The 19179-nt window shown below is 44.2% G+C and overlaps 2 pseudogenes; one reads left to right on the top strand and one right to left on the bottom strand.

Annotated features, from left to right (window-relative positions):
- Positions 1 to 4590: 4590 nt before the first annotated feature.
- Positions 4591 to 4995, bottom strand: LOC110586407 (annotated as a pseudogene).
- Positions 4996 to 6982: 1987 nt separating this feature from the next.
- Positions 6983 to 19179, top strand: part of LOC110586408 — a 32563-nt pseudogene continuing 20366 nt past the window's right edge.

Genomic DNA, 19179 nt, shown 5'->3' with positions numbered 1-19179 from the left:
TTAAAGCCCACTTTACTTGCCACCGATCTGCATAACTTGTTTCCATATTATCTCAAGAGGTCCCTGTATCTAAAAGGTTGCTTCAGAATGTCTCACAGCCATCAGCAGAGCCCAGCTCAGGTAGGGAGGATGGAGACAGTAGTACAAATGACCTCAAGCCTGCCCTGGAGACCACACCTGGCTTTCTAGGAGCTTCCTGTCCATTTTTACAGGAAATTCCTAAAGAATGCCCCTCCCTCCCCCAACTGTCAAGTCTGCAGTGTCTCAGCTGGTGCTAGAGAGTGTAGGTTGGCAGTGGGCTGTTTTGGGGAGTCTCCTGAACCCTTGAGCTTCCCCAGGGAGCCAGAAACTATCTGAGGGCTCCTGGGCCTGTCCTGGCAGCCTGCAGATGCGGGCAGCTGGGACTCTGAGGAGCTGGAGTGGTGGGGATCTTTGTGGAATAGCAGGCCCAGCTGGGGCTACCTTTGAGTAGATCTCTGGGTCTCCTCAGAGAAGATGGTTGATTTTTTTCCAGTAACTCACAGCTTTGCTGCAGTAGGACTGGCTGCCTTACCATATTAATAGGAAACAAACACATTGTTTTGTTGTCTTTGATTTCCGTGTTAGGCTGGAGTCTTCGAGGGCTGTTTAAAATTTAATAAGTGAGAATAAAATAAGAAGAAAAAAAATTCCTTTGGGGCACTGACTGCATCAGATTTGTTAATTCTGGCTCTGCATTTCCAGCAATAGATAGCTGACCCAGCAGGTATGGAGTGTGGCTGCCCATGTTCCTTCAGGGCTCAGGGCTGGATCCACCTTCTATACTGGGAACAGACTCAGCCTTGGGAATACCACACAGTTGTGGCTCAGGAGATAATCGTTGCTCTTACCACCCCTCAACCCCCAACAGTGAGCAGAAGCCAAGCTGGGGAATGACTTTACGGACGTCCAGCTGATATCAGAGGTTTCCACAGAAAAGATTCAGGACTGGGGCAGCCCTTCCATGTGAAAGGGGTGGAATGTCCTCAGAGAGGAGAGGAGAGATCCTGGATGGTGAGGGCTTCCAGAAGAGATGGCTGGGGGAGTGAGGGTAGTTAAGTAAACCTCCCCCTGATTTATACCTTATACCACCCTTATACCAGGTGGTAGGGGCAAATTAGCCAGGTAAAGTCCCCTCACCTTTTCCTCTGACACTACCAGGATACTTTCTAGGGCCCTTCATTAAAGGGGAGCTTGACTCTGTTGGAACAGAGGCTATGCTTTGGTTCTGTGAAGATGGCCATAGGGGTCTTCCAGGTGAGAGGCGACACTCATCTCTATCAGATGACAAGATAAGACCCTTCCTGTGTGGATGAAGAGGAAGGTGGGTTCCACACAGGAGAGCCTGGGAGGCCGACTCCTTGGATACCCTCCCACGTGGATCTCTTCAGAGGATGCAAACATACACAACAGGTGAAGAAAAGCACCTCTCCCAGCCACTGAAAGGACACTTGGGGAAATGTCAGGTTCTTTGAGGAGGACACCTCTAGGGACTTGTACCTGTGCTTGAATGAGGCCATGTTAGACATCTGCAGATGTCAACCTAAAAAGCAAAACAGCCTGCTATTTTATTAGCAAAATAAATTTAGGAATGGCGATGGAATTGCAATTCGGGACAAGCAAACTATGGAAGAATCATAGCCAAGTCTGAAGAGACAAAAGGAAGGTCAGCTTTTTTAGGTTTTAGGAGAAAATTGAGGAGGGTTGAACAAAAGTTCATTAGACAAGAACAGGAGTTTGAGGGCGTGGTGGTTTGTGCATCATTGCTGGGGTAGGGAGTGAACGTCTTTCTTCCTGCTGGTTCTGCAGGCCGCAATGAGTGGTGTGTGTGAGGGCTCCCCCTTCAGGGCTTCCTGACTGACTCCATTTTCAATGAGGTTTACTCATTTTTACATGGACCCAATGCTATTTTGGAGGGAGAAAGGCCAGCTCAGAGCTTGCCCAGCCCTGTGGCTCCACGTGGGCTGCACACACAGGTGCATAAATTCTCTGTGTCTGGACAGATTGGTGGTCTCACCACATTCCATAGCAGCTGCCCCAGAGCACCGCGCAGCATATTTCCGGCAAGTAGTCAACCTTTCCCGGCAGCCTTATAATTTAAAAACAAATTGATATGCTATAATTGCAAATGTCTGGATTGTTTGGCCCTGGCAGGAATCATCTGAAAGGCAAACAGTCTGGTCCAGCTGGAGGAGGTTGTTTCCTGACAAATGCACTCTGCTAATACGAGGATACTTTTGCATCCTCAGTCCTTCCCCATTTTACTGCAGGATGTTAATTCTGCATAGGGGATTTTTTTTATGATTCCTTTTCTTGACGCTTGAATTCTGAATTTCATTTCTCCTGAGAGAGGCGCTGGAATCATCCAGCCATCCTCCTCGTCAAAGTTATGGGTAATTTGACCTGCCATTTGGCCATTTCCAGGAGCGGTTGAGTAGTTCTTTGGGCCATTTCTGCCTTGAAGACAACACAGGGCGTGTTATCGTCCATGCAGCTGAGGACCCCAGACCGCTGGCTGGCTAAGAGTGGTTGCCCTTGCGAATGTTAATTCTGCCTCCACTGGCTGCTGAAGGTTTTACCAAGTTCATGGACCCTAAGCTGGGGCAGGGGATCACTCACTTCCCCTAAGTGACGGATTTAGTTTCAAACAGCAAGCAGATTGAATAGGCAAAGAAGGGAGAGGATCAACCACAAAGAATATCATGTTACAGAGAAATTTCCAGAAGCCAGAGTAGGTTCTTCGGGTCTGTCCTGAGTCTAAATTGATAGGGAAAATGTGAGCCGGCTCAATGTGTAGTATGCTCCTGTAATATTGTGATTTATTATATTTGGTCTTCATCCTGTTTCTGGCCCAGAGCTCCTAAAACCCTTAGAATTTCCTAAGTGATAAGAGGAATGGAGGCGAAAGGAATATTGTTATTCACAACAAGCCCCTTTCAACCACACCGACTTTATGTTAATGAGGTGATTTTTGGAAAGCCTCTAGGTAACTACAGGTGGAAATGGGTTACCAGGGGAACCAACCAAGTGATTAGTGGGTTGGAACTTTCTGCCACACCCTTCCCCAACCTCAGGGGAGGGGGCGGGGAAGTGGGAGGGGCTAGAGGTGTGCTCAGTCGCCATTGGCCAATGATGTAATCAATCTTGTCATAAAATGGCGCCTTTATAAAAGCCGAGGAGCGCGTCTGGGTGGCAAATGCCGAGGCGCTAGGAGGACTGAGGTCTCTTCCATTTGGCTGTTTCTAAGTTTCAGTGGTTGCCCCCTCTGGCCACCCTTACCGGCAGTTTCGCTTTCCACAGCTTTAGTTACTTGGGGTTTACGGAGGTCCCGCAGCCGGTCATCCTCCTGACGAATAATCAGAAGCTCAGTAGTGGCCTTGCCGTACCTCAGCGTGCCTGCGTCCTTCACTTGGCGTCATCCTGTCACGTAGGCGCTTTACCTCCCCTCAGGAGAGGAACGGTGAGTACTGGACCACAGCTATTCTGAGAGAGAGAAACCATATGCACATAACCTTTATTATAGCATAGTTTGATTGTATTTTATTACTAGTCATTGTTAATTTCCTGTGCCTAATTTATAAATTAAACTTTATCGCAGGTACATACGTGTGGGGGACAAAAGTCTGTATTGGTTCAGTTCTATCTGCAGGCATCCCCTTGAGGTCCTGGAATGTGTCCCCGCCGATGAGGGGGGGCCACTGTATATCCTCCAATAATTATAGTAAACTGGAAACGCATCAGCCATCTAGTAAGTCAACTGTTTGCCTGAGTTCTGTGAGCCACTTCAGATTAATTGAATCTGAGGCGGGGGCGGTGCTGGGAACCTCTGACCTGTAGCCATCGGGTCAGAAGCACAGCTGACAACAGTTGGCATCTCAAGTGGGATGGGGGCAGTCTCGTGGGTCGGAGCCCTTAACCCGTGGAATCCCACGGGCCCTCCAGGTAGGTAGCAGCAGAACTGAGTTAAATTGTAGGACAGCCAGCTGGTGTTGGAGAATTGCCTGGGGAACCCCATGGCATTTGGTGGCCAGAAGGATTTCGAGCATGTGGAAGTCAAGGAGAAAAAGTTTTTCTGTCATAGCTTCTAACTTCTTTCATTTGCCAAAGCATTTCTGAGCACCCGTAGTGTGACAGGTGCTGGAGATGGAGAGTAGCCTTTTCTTTTTTTTTTCCCCTTGGTAGTTGTGAAACAGGCCTGCCTTGATCATTTCAATCCAGTGTGGTTATGTGCTCAGATGTAGGCATAGCTCAACATTTTGTGGGAGTGGCGGGTTTAATCATATCAGCTCACCTTTGCTGAATTTCTACTGTGCAATAGGTATTATGCTCAGTGCATTCCTCCAACAGTCACATGTGCTGCAACAACCCTATGTGGCAGATTTTATTCTGCCCATTTTACAGATAACAAAGCTGGAACTTAGGCTAAATAACTGGCTAAGCCACATAGGTAGTAAGAGGCAGAGCTGGGATTCAAAAGTCAGCCCTGTGCTCTTTTTTTTTTTTTTTTTAGCAAATAATTTCTATTTTTTTTTTTTTTTTTAAACAAATGCACCAAAGAATCAGGCAATGCTGTCAAGCGTTGGATATAGTCCTGGGCTACAAGTCTGCACACTCCTTTGCTACTGGTCCTGTGATAGCAGAGTCTTTCATTTCACCTTTATTGTTTACTATGACCCCTGTTATCTTCAAAATAAAGAAACACCATCTTTTTCCAGTATGATTTCCGTTGTTGAATTACCACTGCTGGATGTACCTTCTTTTTGAGCTCTGGTTTGCCTTTCTTTACTGTGGCCTTCACGATGTCACCCACACCAGCGGCAGAAGTCTGTTCAGTTGTCCCTTGAACCCCTTCACAGATATGATACACAGATTTTTGGCTCCTGTGTTGTCAGCGCAGTTAATCATGACTCCTACCAGAAGACCCAGAGAAATCTGGAATTTCCCACTGGAGGACCCACCACATCTGTGCTTCAACATCTTGAACACCAGAAAGGGACCCAAAACCAGCCTTTGGGTGTGCGTTTCCCACCTCCTTGGCCTGCAAAGGTTTAGAGAAGGCTTCGGGACACCCAAGGTGAGCCTTAAAGGCAGGGTAGGACACCCCAGTGTTAGTCAACATGGGTTTGCCTGAGGGATGTCTGCTCTGGAGGGGTGGGGTTGGAGGAGACCTTTGCCCCCAGAGCTGCTGTCCTCCTCTTTCCAGCCACCCTTCCTGGCTCCTCCAGGAAGACAGGCCAGAAGCCCCAACAAGAAGCTGTGAATCGGTGGCAATTGAATTGAGTTTTACTGAGATTGGAGCCAGCTGGAGATGAGGAGAAAGCAAAGAGGGTCTTTGAGCTGGATCTAAATATAGCCTTGCTAATGTGCTTAATTTTTTCCCCCTCACCATTTCGTTGTTGACTTTGAAGGATCTCAACTCCCTGGAGGAAATGTTTAAAGCTGGAGAAATAGAGTTTTTCTTAAGTTTGTCTTTTGTGTAAATAAGAGGAACACGAAGCACAAATGTTACACTGGTTCTTATTGATTTAAGTCCTAACAAGTTAAACAGTTTTACAGTTGCCAGCTTAGTGTCTTTTCATGGCAGTTCTGCAGCTAATTGTGAGGAATGCCATGCCTGAGGTGATGAAACTTAATGCCCTGGGTCCCAGTTCCCCATGACTTTCCTGTGTCTTTGTCTCTCTACATATTGTTACTTTTTCCTGGTTCTCTTTGTAATGTCTTTCTCGTCATCAATGTCTCTTCTCCATTCTCTTAAATCTCCACCAGTCTTTCCCTTTTGTTCTGTTTTCACTTGGGATGCTGCAATGAATAGAGCAGACACAGACCCAGACCTCAAGAAGTTTGCAATATGCTCTTTCCATATTGTTCAGTATCTGTTAGTGGCTTGGTGCAGCTGGTTGCTGTCACGTCTGCTTTTGTTGCTGTCATCCTAAGGATCTGAGAAGGAAAGAGAAATCATGCTTTTTTAAAGTGACCTAAGTTCTCAAGAGCACACAGCTCACATAGCTGTCTGTGAATCTTGGTAACTACTTCATGCTAGGTCAGGGCTTCTCAGCTTGAAGTCTGTGCATGAGCTTCAGGGGGATGAGGGAGACTCTGAAATAGTAAGCAGGTTTTTAAATACATGTGCATGTGCATCTTTGGGGGTCAGTTTCACAACTTTCATTGTATTCTCAAGGTCAGTCATGAGCCAGATACTGTCAAGAACAACCCACCCCCCTACCCCAACTAGTGAGGCCCCAGGTGGGGAGCCCAGGGACTTAAAAGAGTCAGAATTTGTTCAACTCTGAACAAGGGTTCTTAGTGGTTCTCTCAGTCAGGAGCTGTATTTACCTTCTCAGGGCATCAGTGAAGAAATAAACCAATAGCCACATTTGACCTTTCATTTTATCTTAAAAAAAAATAATTTCCTTTGTATTTAGTCTTGTTTGTGGGTTGATTTAATACCGAAATACTAAATTATTGAACTTCGTTAGGCGATTGAAAGAGCAGAATATTTTCCTTCTATGAGAAGGATGGAGCTACTATTGCTTTATTCTTTGCTATATTCTAAAGCTATAGAGTTGGAACAGAGCTAAAACTTCATGTAGTCCACCTTGAAGCATCAACCCCTGTTGCCTCATCCACAATTTTCTCTAGAGCACTCCCATCAAATGGCCATGTAGCCATTTCCAGGGACAGAGAATGCTATTTATTCATTCATCCATTCACCTGTGTCCTCCCATATGCCATATACTCTGCTAGGTTCTGGGAATTTGATGATGAAGATGACAACAACACCCTTGTGTTCAAGGAACTAAAATTGGCAATCTAGAAAGACAAACATGGAAAAAGGAGGAGTTTTAGAACAGGGACAGCTCTGAGGCTGATGAGGACCACTCTGGTTTGTGGGTGGTAGTGGTTCTGGAAGGGTTCCCAGAGCAAGTAACCTCCAAGCTGAACTGAAGGAGTGGGAGCTAGCAACATGAAGGCAGATGCAATAGGGAGTGTCATAGGTAAAGGGAATGGCATATTCAAGGATCCAAAAATGAAAGTGGAGCAAAGCTTAGTGGGGAAAGTGAGAGATTAACATGGCTGAAACAGAAAGAGAATGAATGAAAAAACGGATTCCATGGCAATTTTTGACAGCACTGAACCAGAAAGTCCTCCCTGACCATTAAACTTTCCATGTATGCTCCCAGGTAGACAAAAGTCTTCATGAGATTAAGACAAACAGCCAGAAGTTTCCTCTTTCCATTGATCTAATCTGGGTGGAACTTTTCAACAATTTTTGGCCCTGCTATACCCTTGCCATGCCCACCACCTGGAATGCTGTCCCTAACCCCATCCATTCCCCTCGAAGGTTCTGTATGTGTTTACTTGTTTACTTCCCCCATCAGACTGTGCTGTGAAGGGCCGGGATTATGACTAATTCTCTGGGGTGTTTGGTGCAGGGCCTAGCACACAGCATGTGCTCAGTTAGTAGTTTGTGGCTGACCAGTGAATGGATGAATGGCTTAGATGCTAGTCAGTGATAAATCTCATGAACAGAAGTCAGGATGAAGTAGAGACCAGCAGGAAAGCTGGACAAGTCACAGCAGGAGCTGTCAGTGCCACCTTAGAACATTGAGGTTCTTTCTAGGTCCTGGATTTCATGGATGTCATGATTACATTTCTTGGCATGTATTTTTCTCCTCCAAACTACAATATTTCCCCCAGTTATATATTACTCAAATTTAATATCCTGAAAAATGGTTGTACAACATCCATAATTAGATTTTAGAGATCTTGGAAACCTTGCATGACCAACAAACAAAACAGCCCAATGTGTCAATACTGCAAAGCCCAGAATGTGAAACTGGCAATAACTACCTTGAAGAGCAGGCCTTTACAATCTTGTGTATTTGTTATTCTGTGACTTCTCACTGTTTGGGCTCTTGTTGTCTTTTATTTGTGATTATTCTACTATGGTATAGTGCTGTGGTAGACAGCTCCAAAATGACTGCCAATGATTCCTATATTTTGGTCTTCATGCTGCTCTTGTGTAATTCCCCGCCCGCCCCCCTCCCCCCCCACCCCCTCATGGGCTGGACTTAGTGTCTCACAACTTCCCAATAGAATATGGGAAAAGTGATGGCATGTCCCTTCTTAGACTAGGTTATAAAAAAGACTGTGCTTCTGCCTTGGGCTTCCCTCTCTTATTTGCTTTGGGGAAAGCCAACTGCTATGTTGTGAGCTGCTCTATGGAGAGGCAGAGATGTGGCAGAGAATCAAGGGAAGCCCCTAACCAACAGCAAGCAAAGAACTACAGTCCATGAGGAGCTGAATCCTGCCAAGAGCATGTGTGAGAGCTTGGAGGTGGATCCTCACCCAGTTATGTTTTCAGTCGAGGCTGCAGCCTCACCTGGCTCCTTGATTGCAGCCTTTGAAAGACCCGGAGGCAGAGGCACCCAGCTAAGCCATATCTGGATTCTAGATCCATAGGGAAGATGAGATAATAAAAGTTTCAAGCTTCTAAGTTTGGGATAATTTGTTATTCAGCAACAGATACCTAATATAGATTTTGGTACCATCAATGGGGTGATGCCATAAAATACCTAAAAACATGGAGTGGCTACCTAACTGGCCAGCAGATGAAGCCTGGGAAGATTTTTTTTTTTTTAATTTTATTTATTTATTTATTCATGAAAGAGAGAGAGGCAGAGGCAGAGGGAGAGAAGCAGGCTCCCCGCCTAGCAGGGAGCCCGATGCGGGACTCGATCCCAGGACCCTGGGATCATGACCTGAGCCGAAGGCAGATGCTTAACCGTCTGAGCCACCCAGGTGCCCCAGATTTTTTGATGTATTAGAAAAATCCTAAGTTAAGTTGATCAGACAGTAGAAAACTGAACTTTGATGTTGCTGGTGAGTGAGGTCTCAAAGGGAAGTGGAGGAATACCATTATGGGAACTAGAGGAAGATATTTGATGTCATGGCAGAAACTTAACCTTCTTGCCTGCAGTGATAGGGAAGTGGAAGATGAGTCTAATGAACTGAGTGACCAAGCAAAGTGTTGAAGGTGCTGCCTGCTTTCTTCTTGTTGTTTATAGTAAAATGCAAACAAGAGGACAGATAAATTGAGGGAAGTACTAATAAATGGAAAAAAGCCATGACTTTGATAAATTCGAAAATTCTGCCTCTGGATGGCAAACAGTTATAAAATTAAGAAATATCTTCTGAGCAAAGATCAAATCCAGGGCACTGCCAGTATCTTTTTCTAGTTGAGCCTTCAGATAAGGCTGCAGCCCCAACTGACATCTTGTTGCAGCCTTGTAAGAGACCTTGAGGCAGAGGCATGATCTGAGTTGTGTCCAGATTCCTGACTCAGACTGAGATATTTAAATTACTAAATTTTGAGGTAATTTGTTACATAGCCATAGATAACATTATTATCTGTGCAGCTGGAAGAATGTCCATCTCTAACCATGCTAAGTCAAACAGAGTCTCTATACCAACAACACAGGGCAGTTGAAGGGAAGATTACTGCACATAGGGAGATAAAGTAAAAGTAATATACTGAATGTTGTTGTCTTAAGATATTTCTGGGAAATCTGACCAGTCCAAAGGAAAGACCTAAAGAGACTAACACCAAGGGTTCTGTAAGGATAGTGCAGACCTCTTTTGTTTATCAGTTGTGAAAACCAAGGTTGACAGGCCCCAGCCATACACAGAGCTTTTGATCTGTTAGCATGCCACTCTGAAATATGAGCAGACACGGATATTTGGGGAAAACGTGTAATATGAAAGACATAAACCAAAACCAACAAAAGCAACTTTGAGGAAATGGGTACTGTGGAAGAAGGAAAAAATGTCAAGTCTATCAAATGCTCAGAGGTAAGATAGGATGCTATGAAGAAGGAATAGTTAGATCACAATCAGCTCTTGGAAATTGAAAATGTGGTAGCAGAGACAAAGGTTCAATAGTAGGGTCTAAAAACTGTATGATCAATGGTGACAGGGATTGTTTTTTTTCTATGGCCTTTTCTCTTTTTTTTCCTGTGCCTTGAACATTGCTTTGTACATAGTAGATATTCAGCAAAAATTTGAGAGAAGGAATGAGTGAAGAAAAAGTTGGATAAATCTCTCTGTGGTAGAGCAGGAAGCTAGGAAAGCAAAGTAAAGCAAAAGACTTCTGGGAGTCTAACATCTGAATAATGGGAACTCTAGAAGGAATAAATCAGATGGGAAAAAATAATCACAAAATTCAGTAACAATTCCTCAAAATGAATGTATTTTCAGAATCGGCATGGTGGATGAAATAGAGCAAGATCCGTTATTGTAAAATTTCAGAACATCAAGGACAACCACACTGAGAGCTAAAAGAAAATGGGGCAATGCTTTCAAAATTTGAGGGTAAAATAGTTTCCAACCAAGAATTCTATACTTGATTAAAATTAAAGATATTTTTAGATATTCAAGACCTCAAAAAGTTTGTTTCCTGTGTACATCCTTTCTTTTACTATGAAGCCACTAAAGGGTGCGCTTACCAAGACGAGGAAGTAATCCAAGAAAAACAAAGACTTCGCATCTAAGAAATGGACTCCAACCCAAGACGAAGGTGAAGGAAATACTCGGCATATGGGTGAAAGGGAGGGCCCAAGATGACAGTTGTGTATCAGGCCGGAAGACTCCAGAGTGATTTCGTCTTTGGACAAAAGAAAATGACAGAACACATAATGTGGCTGAATGTATTCAGGGGATTTACACAACTGGGGGAGACTTTGGGGGTGAACTAGTGATAAGTACATTGAGAACCAACGTGACCATTATTAAGTACAGAGCAAGCAGTGTTGTGCAGGAATGGAAGAGCAATAATGGTATACAAATGACTTGGCTGTGAAAAGCATTTGTATCCTAACAGGAATGTAGAAACTAAATGTCGACCCAACCAAATGTACTTCTGACTGCAGGAGGAGAACGTGAGGGAGGTGGGAAAGTGTGCACCTATGCAGTGGAATCTGGAGGAGGTTGAGGAGTTAAATCTTCATCTTTCAGATGAGCCAGTAGAGTCTAAAAGTCAATAAGGTAGAATTCCAAGCAGGTTATTTAGTGACATAGCAATAAATTCAAAAGAAAGTCAGGTAAGAGTTGAAAGTGATTGCCTCCAGGGAGTGGGAAATGAAATGGGGATTGTGGTGGAGGGACATGCTGTTTTTTAATAATAAGCCTTATAGAACTATTTCCTCAAACTATGTGCCTGTAATTCTTTGAAAAGATAAACTTAATTAATAAAAAAAAGTAACCGGGTAGTAGCAAAAGCACATGACCAATTTATAAGTATCAGAACACGGATTTAGAACAGAAAATGAAAGTACTAAAAAAGCTATGAAGATAATGAAATGCTTTTCTTCCATTCTCTATGAAATAGATTTTTACTCCCTCAACTGAGAAAATTATTTTGTGATGCTAGTGAGTTTATAAAAGAACTTAGGAAAGTGAAATGTCTGTCACGTTAAAGAAGTAGCATCTTTGACTTGGGCAAAAACATGGAAGACTCTAGAACAAAAGGCTGCAGATCAAGTGTGTCTATTGGCAGAATGCTTTGAAGGAGGACTGTAAACTTTTCAAAGAAACCACCTTTCAAAGTGAATCTTAGGATGTAGAACCAATTTAAGATGTTTATTTATTAAGCACCTAATGCATGTTAAACTCTTGCCAAGAGCTTTGGCGTAGACCATGTTATCTATTTTCACATCAACACTTAGAGAAGGATATCAAACCCTCAGTATGTAAGTGAAGAATCTGAGGCTCAGAGGCGTTAGCTCACTTGTAGCACTTCACTAGACTAGTAGGTGGTACCAATTGGATTTAAGCCTGGGTTTGTCTGAGTCCGAGGCTAGGGTTGGGGAAGAAGAAGCAGAGGTTCCTTCCTGTGACATCTGGGTGTGTGTTCCTGATTCTAGTCCTGTGGATTTAATGAAGTCTAGGGTATGATCCCCTGTTGCCAACTTCGTGAGAGGCAGGGTACAGAAAAAGGAATAATGGACCAGGCGGGAGGAGATGGAGGTGTAGAGTCAGCTCTACTCCTAAGTTGCTGGGTGACCTAGGACAATTTCCTTCATTTCTCTGTGCCTCTGGTCCTTCATGTTTAAAATGAAGAGGAACCATATGATCTTAGTTTTCCTCCCTTTTTGAATATTAGGTGATTTTGTACTTCATCCCTGATACATAAGAAATGTTATAGTGAGCTAAATAAGGTCCAGGGCCGTGGGCACTAGCTTCAGCACCTTCTAGGATGCTGCCTGGGGCTTGATGCCGTTGGCGTAGCTCCACAGAGGCAGGTGAGGATTAGGGCAGAATAGAACAGGTGGTTTTCTGCTTCCATCCTGCTTCTCTGACATCGCATTTGTTGGTTCAACTGTTGTCATTGGGTGTGCCTGATTGTTGTGGCAGAAAGACCATGGGTTTTGCCTTGCAAGACTTAGGTTAGAGTCCTCGATTAGCCACTTGGATTCATTTTCTTTTATTTGGTGAATATTTGTTAGGCATTTACTGTGTGTCAGGCACTGCTAGAGGATGTGGAGATGAATAATATGGGATCTCTGCCCTCTGGAAGCTCCTAGTGTAGGGGGGAGTGATAAACAAATGACTATAAATGCTCAGTGTGTCTATGAAAGAAACTTCTGCAGGGCTTATGACAGAAGGAGGTGGTCAGAAAAGGCTCCAGAGAAAGAGACATAAATTACTCATGACAGATGGGAGTGAGGGTGGCATAGAGTGGCAGAAAGAGCATTTCAGGCAGAGGGAACAATGTGAGCTAAGATAAGGTGGTATAAAGCAACAGGTCCTGTTCAGAAAACCACAGTGAAAAAAGTGGGTCTCTCAGCTTAGCTGGGTGGCAGCAGCCGGGGGTGAGGGGGGGGGAGGGGGTCATCTTCCTGGGAGAGAAATTCTGGTGCTATTAAGGCTAGGAGGTGGAGGGGGTGCTTTACGAAAGGGCGGAGAATATAGTGGTATATATTTTTACAGTGGAATGAGGGTTCCATCTCTGTATAGGTTCTGACCTTTTATTCCTTAGGAAGCTGAGGGGAAAAAACCAAAGTTCGTTTAATCCTAGAGTATTATTTGGGACTGGACCTGGTCACAACACCTTTTCTTCTCCACAGCCTGTATCACTCTTCTCCTCTAGAATGTGGATCTCTGCCCTCAAAGGCAGTACGGCCAGTCTCCTGAGGGTGGTATTCTAATGTCAGAGAAAGGAATGGTGTGCTCAATGACTTCAAGGCCTGGAGGCTCCTGCTAGACATTGGTTTTGCTGCATCAAGTATCTGCCTATTCCAGTTACAAAGACTGGTGTCTAGGGGAAGCTTCTGGGGGTGGCCAAGAAGCAGCGTTTTCCATTTTAGGCCTCTGTTCAATGCAGAGGTAATTTGTGAAGCCTAGCATTGCTGTGGGGATCCCATAGACTGGCACCAGTTGACAAATATTTATGCAGGTGATATACTCTGATGGCATTCCAGGTAGTATCTATTCTGATGAATACCACTCACTCTCATACATCCCTTTCTCGCCCATTTTCTCTTTTCCCCTCACAGTTCTCCCTGTGCTTTTTACAGTGTTTGCAAGACACTTTCTCAAGTGAAGGGGATTTTATTCTAAGACTATAAGTTAGAATAAAACCTGATCCTTCTAGAATGGAGGCTGCTCTAGCAATTGGTGTTGATTCCCAACTGCTCTTTCTCTTCGTGCTATCCACTGATTTCCTCCCCTACTCTGTATCTTTTCTCTACCTCAAACCTATTGCTTGCCGAGATACTTAATGGCTCTGTGTTACCTTATGGTACTTTCCCACCTTGGCTCTGTGTTACCTTATGGTACTTTCCCACCTTCAGCTCCCACAGCTAACTGGCCCATTCCATCAGTATTTTGTGGTTGAAATCATGAGAGATGGAATGTGATTGGCCCAACACACCAGTTTATACCAGGATCACTGGTTATGCCCACTTCTATTCCATCACCTCTGATTGTGAGGGGCTGGGACTCTGTATGACCAAACATCATCATCTGTGTTACAGTGAAACTGTGGTGGACAGGTCCTGGATTGACATCTCCAGGACGGGCAGTCTTTACTTGGAATAGGAGTGTACAAGAACTGCAGTGGCCTTCCAACTAGAGAACTGTGATTAAACATCTTAACGGACAGGGGCATCTGGGTGGCTCAGTTGGTTAAGCCTCCGACTCTTGATTTCAACTCAGGTCATGATCTCAGGGTCCTGGGATGGAGTCCCGTGTTGGGCTCCGCACTCAGCAGGAGTCTGCTGGAGATTCTTTCCTTCTGCTCCTCTCTCTCTCTCTCAAATAAATCTTAAAAAAACAAAACAAAACAAAAAAACCCCCAAACTTTCTTAACAAATTAAATCTAGACCCCCTGGTAGGACTGTAGGTAATGACTGTTGTATTTATGTTGTATTAGAACATTTTAGCTTTAGATTCTATGTCTGGTCCTAACAGTCTCCCAAGTAGTTAGGAATGAAGCATCTTGAAAATGAAGCCAATTACTGTCTTTTCCAAATATGTCCCTGGGTTCTCAGAGACCTTCTCTTTTGCTACAGGGCAGTTGGCCCAACTGAGATCCTAAGTGCAGACTCAGAAGTGCTCATGAGATAGAAGTTTCTGCTAATTGAAGGAATCCATCAGTTGAATACCCCGAGATACAGAGGTAATTTCTAGCAAAGGTTTTTGTGGCATTAATTTGTTTTACTTTGACAACTTGATTAATCAGTTTTATTGTGACAACTTGTTTGCCGCAATGCTGCCTAATCAGGGAGCTGTCACCAAAATACTTTATGGCTTCCCTGTTTTCCATCACAAATGAAAAACTCCAGCGACAGTTCACCAACATAAGAAGCAGTGATAATTAAAATGCATTCCGACAGAATTAGGAGGCATTCAGTTGGGTGATGTTATTAGGCGAGATTGCACTTGGAGAGAAAGGAACAATCAGACTGCATTCTTTCTAAGTAATTATGCAGCTTCCCTGGCGTATCCCAAATGCCACACCTGTGTAAAAGTTCAGGGTGGGAGCTGAGAATACTGTACTCACCTCTGCTGGATGCCTTGGGTTTTCCCTGCTGGATCTGGGAAAAGCAGAGCCTCTGCTCTTCACCGATCATTAGGAGGCAGAGCCATTAGGATTCAACCAATAGACAGCAGGAAATAGAGAAAACTTGTCAGGAGTGGAGAGTGTACTACTACAGGAAGTGCTTAGGAAACCCATTCCCACCTGCTCTCTAGGAGCTTTACAGCAAACAATGGGAGGATGAGGGAGAACAGTAGGGAGAAGAGTATGAGGATATGCATCTTCCAGAGGGGGCAGAGCAAGTGACCATTTTATTTTTTTTATTTTTATATTTTAAAAAAGATTTTGTCAGCATGCATGTGTGTGCACCCCCCCCACCCCGCCCCGGCACAAGCACGGGGCAGCAGGCAGAAGGAGAGGGAGAAGCAGGTTCCCCCACTGAGCTAGGAGCCCAATGCAGGACTCCATTCCAGGATCCTGGGATCATGACCTGAGCTGAAGGCAGACACTTAACTGAGCCATCCAGGCGTCCTGCAAGTGATCATTTTAAAGAACTCAGGAAATTAATGTTTCTGCCTTTTGTTTATACCTATAGCAGAAGTGGTGATATGATACACTGAAAGTGTGTGGTCTCTCAGCAATCTGAAATCCACTAGATAGTCAATATTTATAAAACACAAAACATCATAAGCTTACTTTTTCTCAAGCACTTAGAGAAACTGCTGGATACTGGGTACTATATAAGCAGCTCTGTACACATTATATTATTAATCATCACACTAAATGTATAATAGGCATTATCAACTCCAATTTCCAGGGAAGGAAACTGAGGCTCAGAGAGGTTAAATAACTCATTCAAAGCCTTGTAGGGAGTACCAAGATTCGAATGCAGGTTGGTGCCTCCAAAGATCATTTTCACTGGGCTTCATCAAGGCTCCCCTCACTGTCTGCTGGCCTGGGTAATCCCCTTGGCAGCCTGATTGCCTTTTCACAGGGAATGGCACTGCCTGCATGGTATGGTCTGCCATCTGTTCAGACATAGGTGGGGAAGCTTCCTGACTCACCCATGGTCAGGTGGGTGGGTGCAGCAGGTCCAGCCAAATGAGCAGAAGTGCGCAGGGCAGGGGAGACCAGCTCTGTTACATCAGGTAGCCTGTCTTCTTGCCATTCTAAATTACGAATGGGTGATGTGTGCTCTCCTGGGGAGGGTCCTGATTTGTAAGAACTATGGAGATGAGTGTTAATGATAAGCAGGACATTTATGGCCCCAGATGCCACAGGGCACAAAAGTCAGTATGTTACATGCTCATTTAGCATGTTTGGTTCTAATGGAACAGGTTGGAAATAATTGGCTTTTTAAGAAATGCTGCATTTCATTTCCTTTCTGTCAGAAGGCACATACCCGCTGGGTGGTTATAACTCCAGCCTTTACCAATTTACTTTATTCTGAGATTGGCAAGTGGGGGGAACAGAAGTGTATGTGTAGAGGCAAGATGGCAAAGAAGGTGCTCCCATAAGACATGTACAAAGCTGGATATATTTTCATGGTTGTGCAGGGCTCTGGAGTTCTTTGGTGGTTCGACATTTTCAACCTGGTAGTATTTCCTCAGATATGCGATCAGTTATTTCCCTACTAGCTATTGAGGCCTAGCATCCCTGGCCTGGGATGGTTGGAAGTAAATCCCTTCTCCTCCTTCACCAATTCCCAGATGAAGTCAGTCTGTGAAGTGGTGAATGGCACAATGTTTTAAAGTGTTAAGTTTTAGAATCAACAAAAGGATATACTTTTGTCATCAGTCTAGCTGGTAAAGTGGAAACTACACTAGTTATTTCTACAGGGGGAGTTGGATGTAGGGAATTGGTAAACAATGGAAGATAGAAAAAGCATCAAGGTAACATGGAGGGAACACAGAGCAGTCACTGCATAAAGCAGGTGCCATCCTAGGACTGGGGGATCTAAGGGACTAGGTTGTTACCAGAATCCAGAAGCCCCAGGAGGATCCCACATTATTGGGACTCAGACTTTCGGAGGAGGGGTCTCTGCCTGGCTGGTACCAATACCCCAGGAGCTTGGAGCAGGGACCTTAGTCGTCCTCTGGGTCTGGGGATCAGATCTCTGAGGAGGGGGCTCTACCTGGATGGTGCTGGTACCTCTGAATGGTGCAAGGGATCTGATTCTAGCAGTGTGGAAAGAAGCTGGAAATGGAACCAAATCCTATAACTGCTGCTGCCTGGTGGAGTTATTGCTGTGGGGGTGATGCTGTTGGGATATGGCAGTGACAGGAAGGGAGCGCTCCTCCCTCTAACCTAGTGTCCCTCCAGCTCCCCCTATTGGTAGAGCCTAACAGGGCACCCACTGGCAAAGGGGAGATGGGGTCTGCAGGTTCCCAGCCCTGGAACTCACAGTGGAGCCTAAGAGCAGGTACGAAACTGAGACAGTAGTTGAATAACAAGTGCAACTGTCTGTACAAGACAGTAGCATGGTGGCTATAAGCATGCAAGAAACAAGCTTCTCCAATCTGATAAGACCCTAACTTGTGTGTTTAATGTCACTGACCATTGAGGACAAAGAAGATCCTGCTGAGTTGTGCTGCCTTTGCTCAGATGGAGGCTCCATGTGGGTCCTCTTCTGATAAGATTCTGTATCCGTGGCTAAATACATTGATACTTCTACCTGTATGTTTTCTTCTTGCTAATTTGGAGTGCTCAGAAATTGCAGTTGGTGCCAGAAGTATGACTGGCACCAAACCCCCCTCCCCTCATGTTTAGATTTTGGAGGGAGTGTCAGGAAAGTAAAGGAGAAAATGTGGTCCTGAGAATGTTTTAATAAAGGCTATTGCATGAGAGCCACAGGGACCCCTTAAGATAGGGAGGCTGACTTCAAAGAGAAAATTGAAGAGCTAGTGTTCTGTTATTACTTTAACATGTGTGAGTTAATCTTTGTTTTTATAGGAAAGTCTTTTGAGAGCTACGACCTTGGCTTTCACTGTTCTGTGCAAGCCAAATGAGCTTTTTAAAATGGCTTTCAGAGAATAGAGTCTCAGAAATAATTCTAAACTTCACAAAGGTGACTTTTAAGTAGAATATTAAAAATACCAAATTAAAACAATCTCAAGATAGCTCAACTAAGGTGTTAGGTAACTAACTTTGGCCATAATCTGGTTTAGAAAAAGATGTCTGTTTTTTGGAATGGAACTAAGAAACAGGAGGTGATCACAAGCCTGGATAATAATCACCATCAATTCATCTCCAGGATTAGTGGTCTTGGGAAGGTCATATCCTCTCCCACTTTATTTGGATCACTTTAGAATCTTGACTTGAGGCCATGGCTTCTGCAACTTCTGCACTTAGGAATGACAATTTCTGTCCTGCCTATGACAGATTCATACCACGACCTACCTGGCTTAGCTGAAAAAGAGGCAAAGAGCTAGATGGTGGAGGAATCTGATGGAAGCCATATTCTCTAGCTTCTGAAAAAGAACTGAGAAAATGGACAGTTGTTGGCTTAGATGAGGGTCTGCTCAGAAAGTTGTTCTCCAAGACGGGAGGCTGACTTGAGTCTGCCCAAAGGTAGGCTGCAAGTTAGCTTAAGTCATCAGGTTTCTTTTCCTGTGGGAGGCTTGATGGCTCCCAGTGGAAGTGAATAATAGTGTCCCTTAAGTGCATAAAACCAATAACCAAGAAAATCTTTTCATTTAGAGCTACTGGATATGCAAAACGGGAAACTCTACTATTAGCCTCTAAAGACGTAGTTTATCCTAAATATGTTTCTAGGGACCAAATAAGTAGAGATTTTTCTCAAAAAAGGGGGGGCCCTCAGTCCCATCCAGTTCAAAGGTAGTTTAATACCTGATCAACTGGATTTGGATTTGGCAAAACAGTCTTGTATATCTAGTTGTGTCCTACCCATGGAGTTCCTCTGAAGAATAGGACTACATTTCTTTTTTGTAGTTGAGCAGTTAGCACAAAACATAGACTAGCCATGGAAATCTTTACTCTGTGTAAGGATGCAGGTTTCTTACTGTACAAACAAAATGGCTAAAACCTATTTTGATTGTTTGTGAAGTCGACTTTGGGTTGTATGAGAATGTGACCTGAATCTAATGCTCAGATTGAAGTGTGTT

Source organism: Neomonachus schauinslandi, chromosome 11 (genome assembly GCF_002201575.2).
Source record: "Neomonachus schauinslandi chromosome 11, ASM220157v2, whole genome shotgun sequence".
In the NCBI taxonomy this organism is placed as follows: Eukaryota; Metazoa; Chordata; class Mammalia; order Carnivora; family Phocidae; genus Neomonachus; species Neomonachus schauinslandi.
This window is presented reverse-complemented; position numbering and strand designations above follow the sequence as displayed.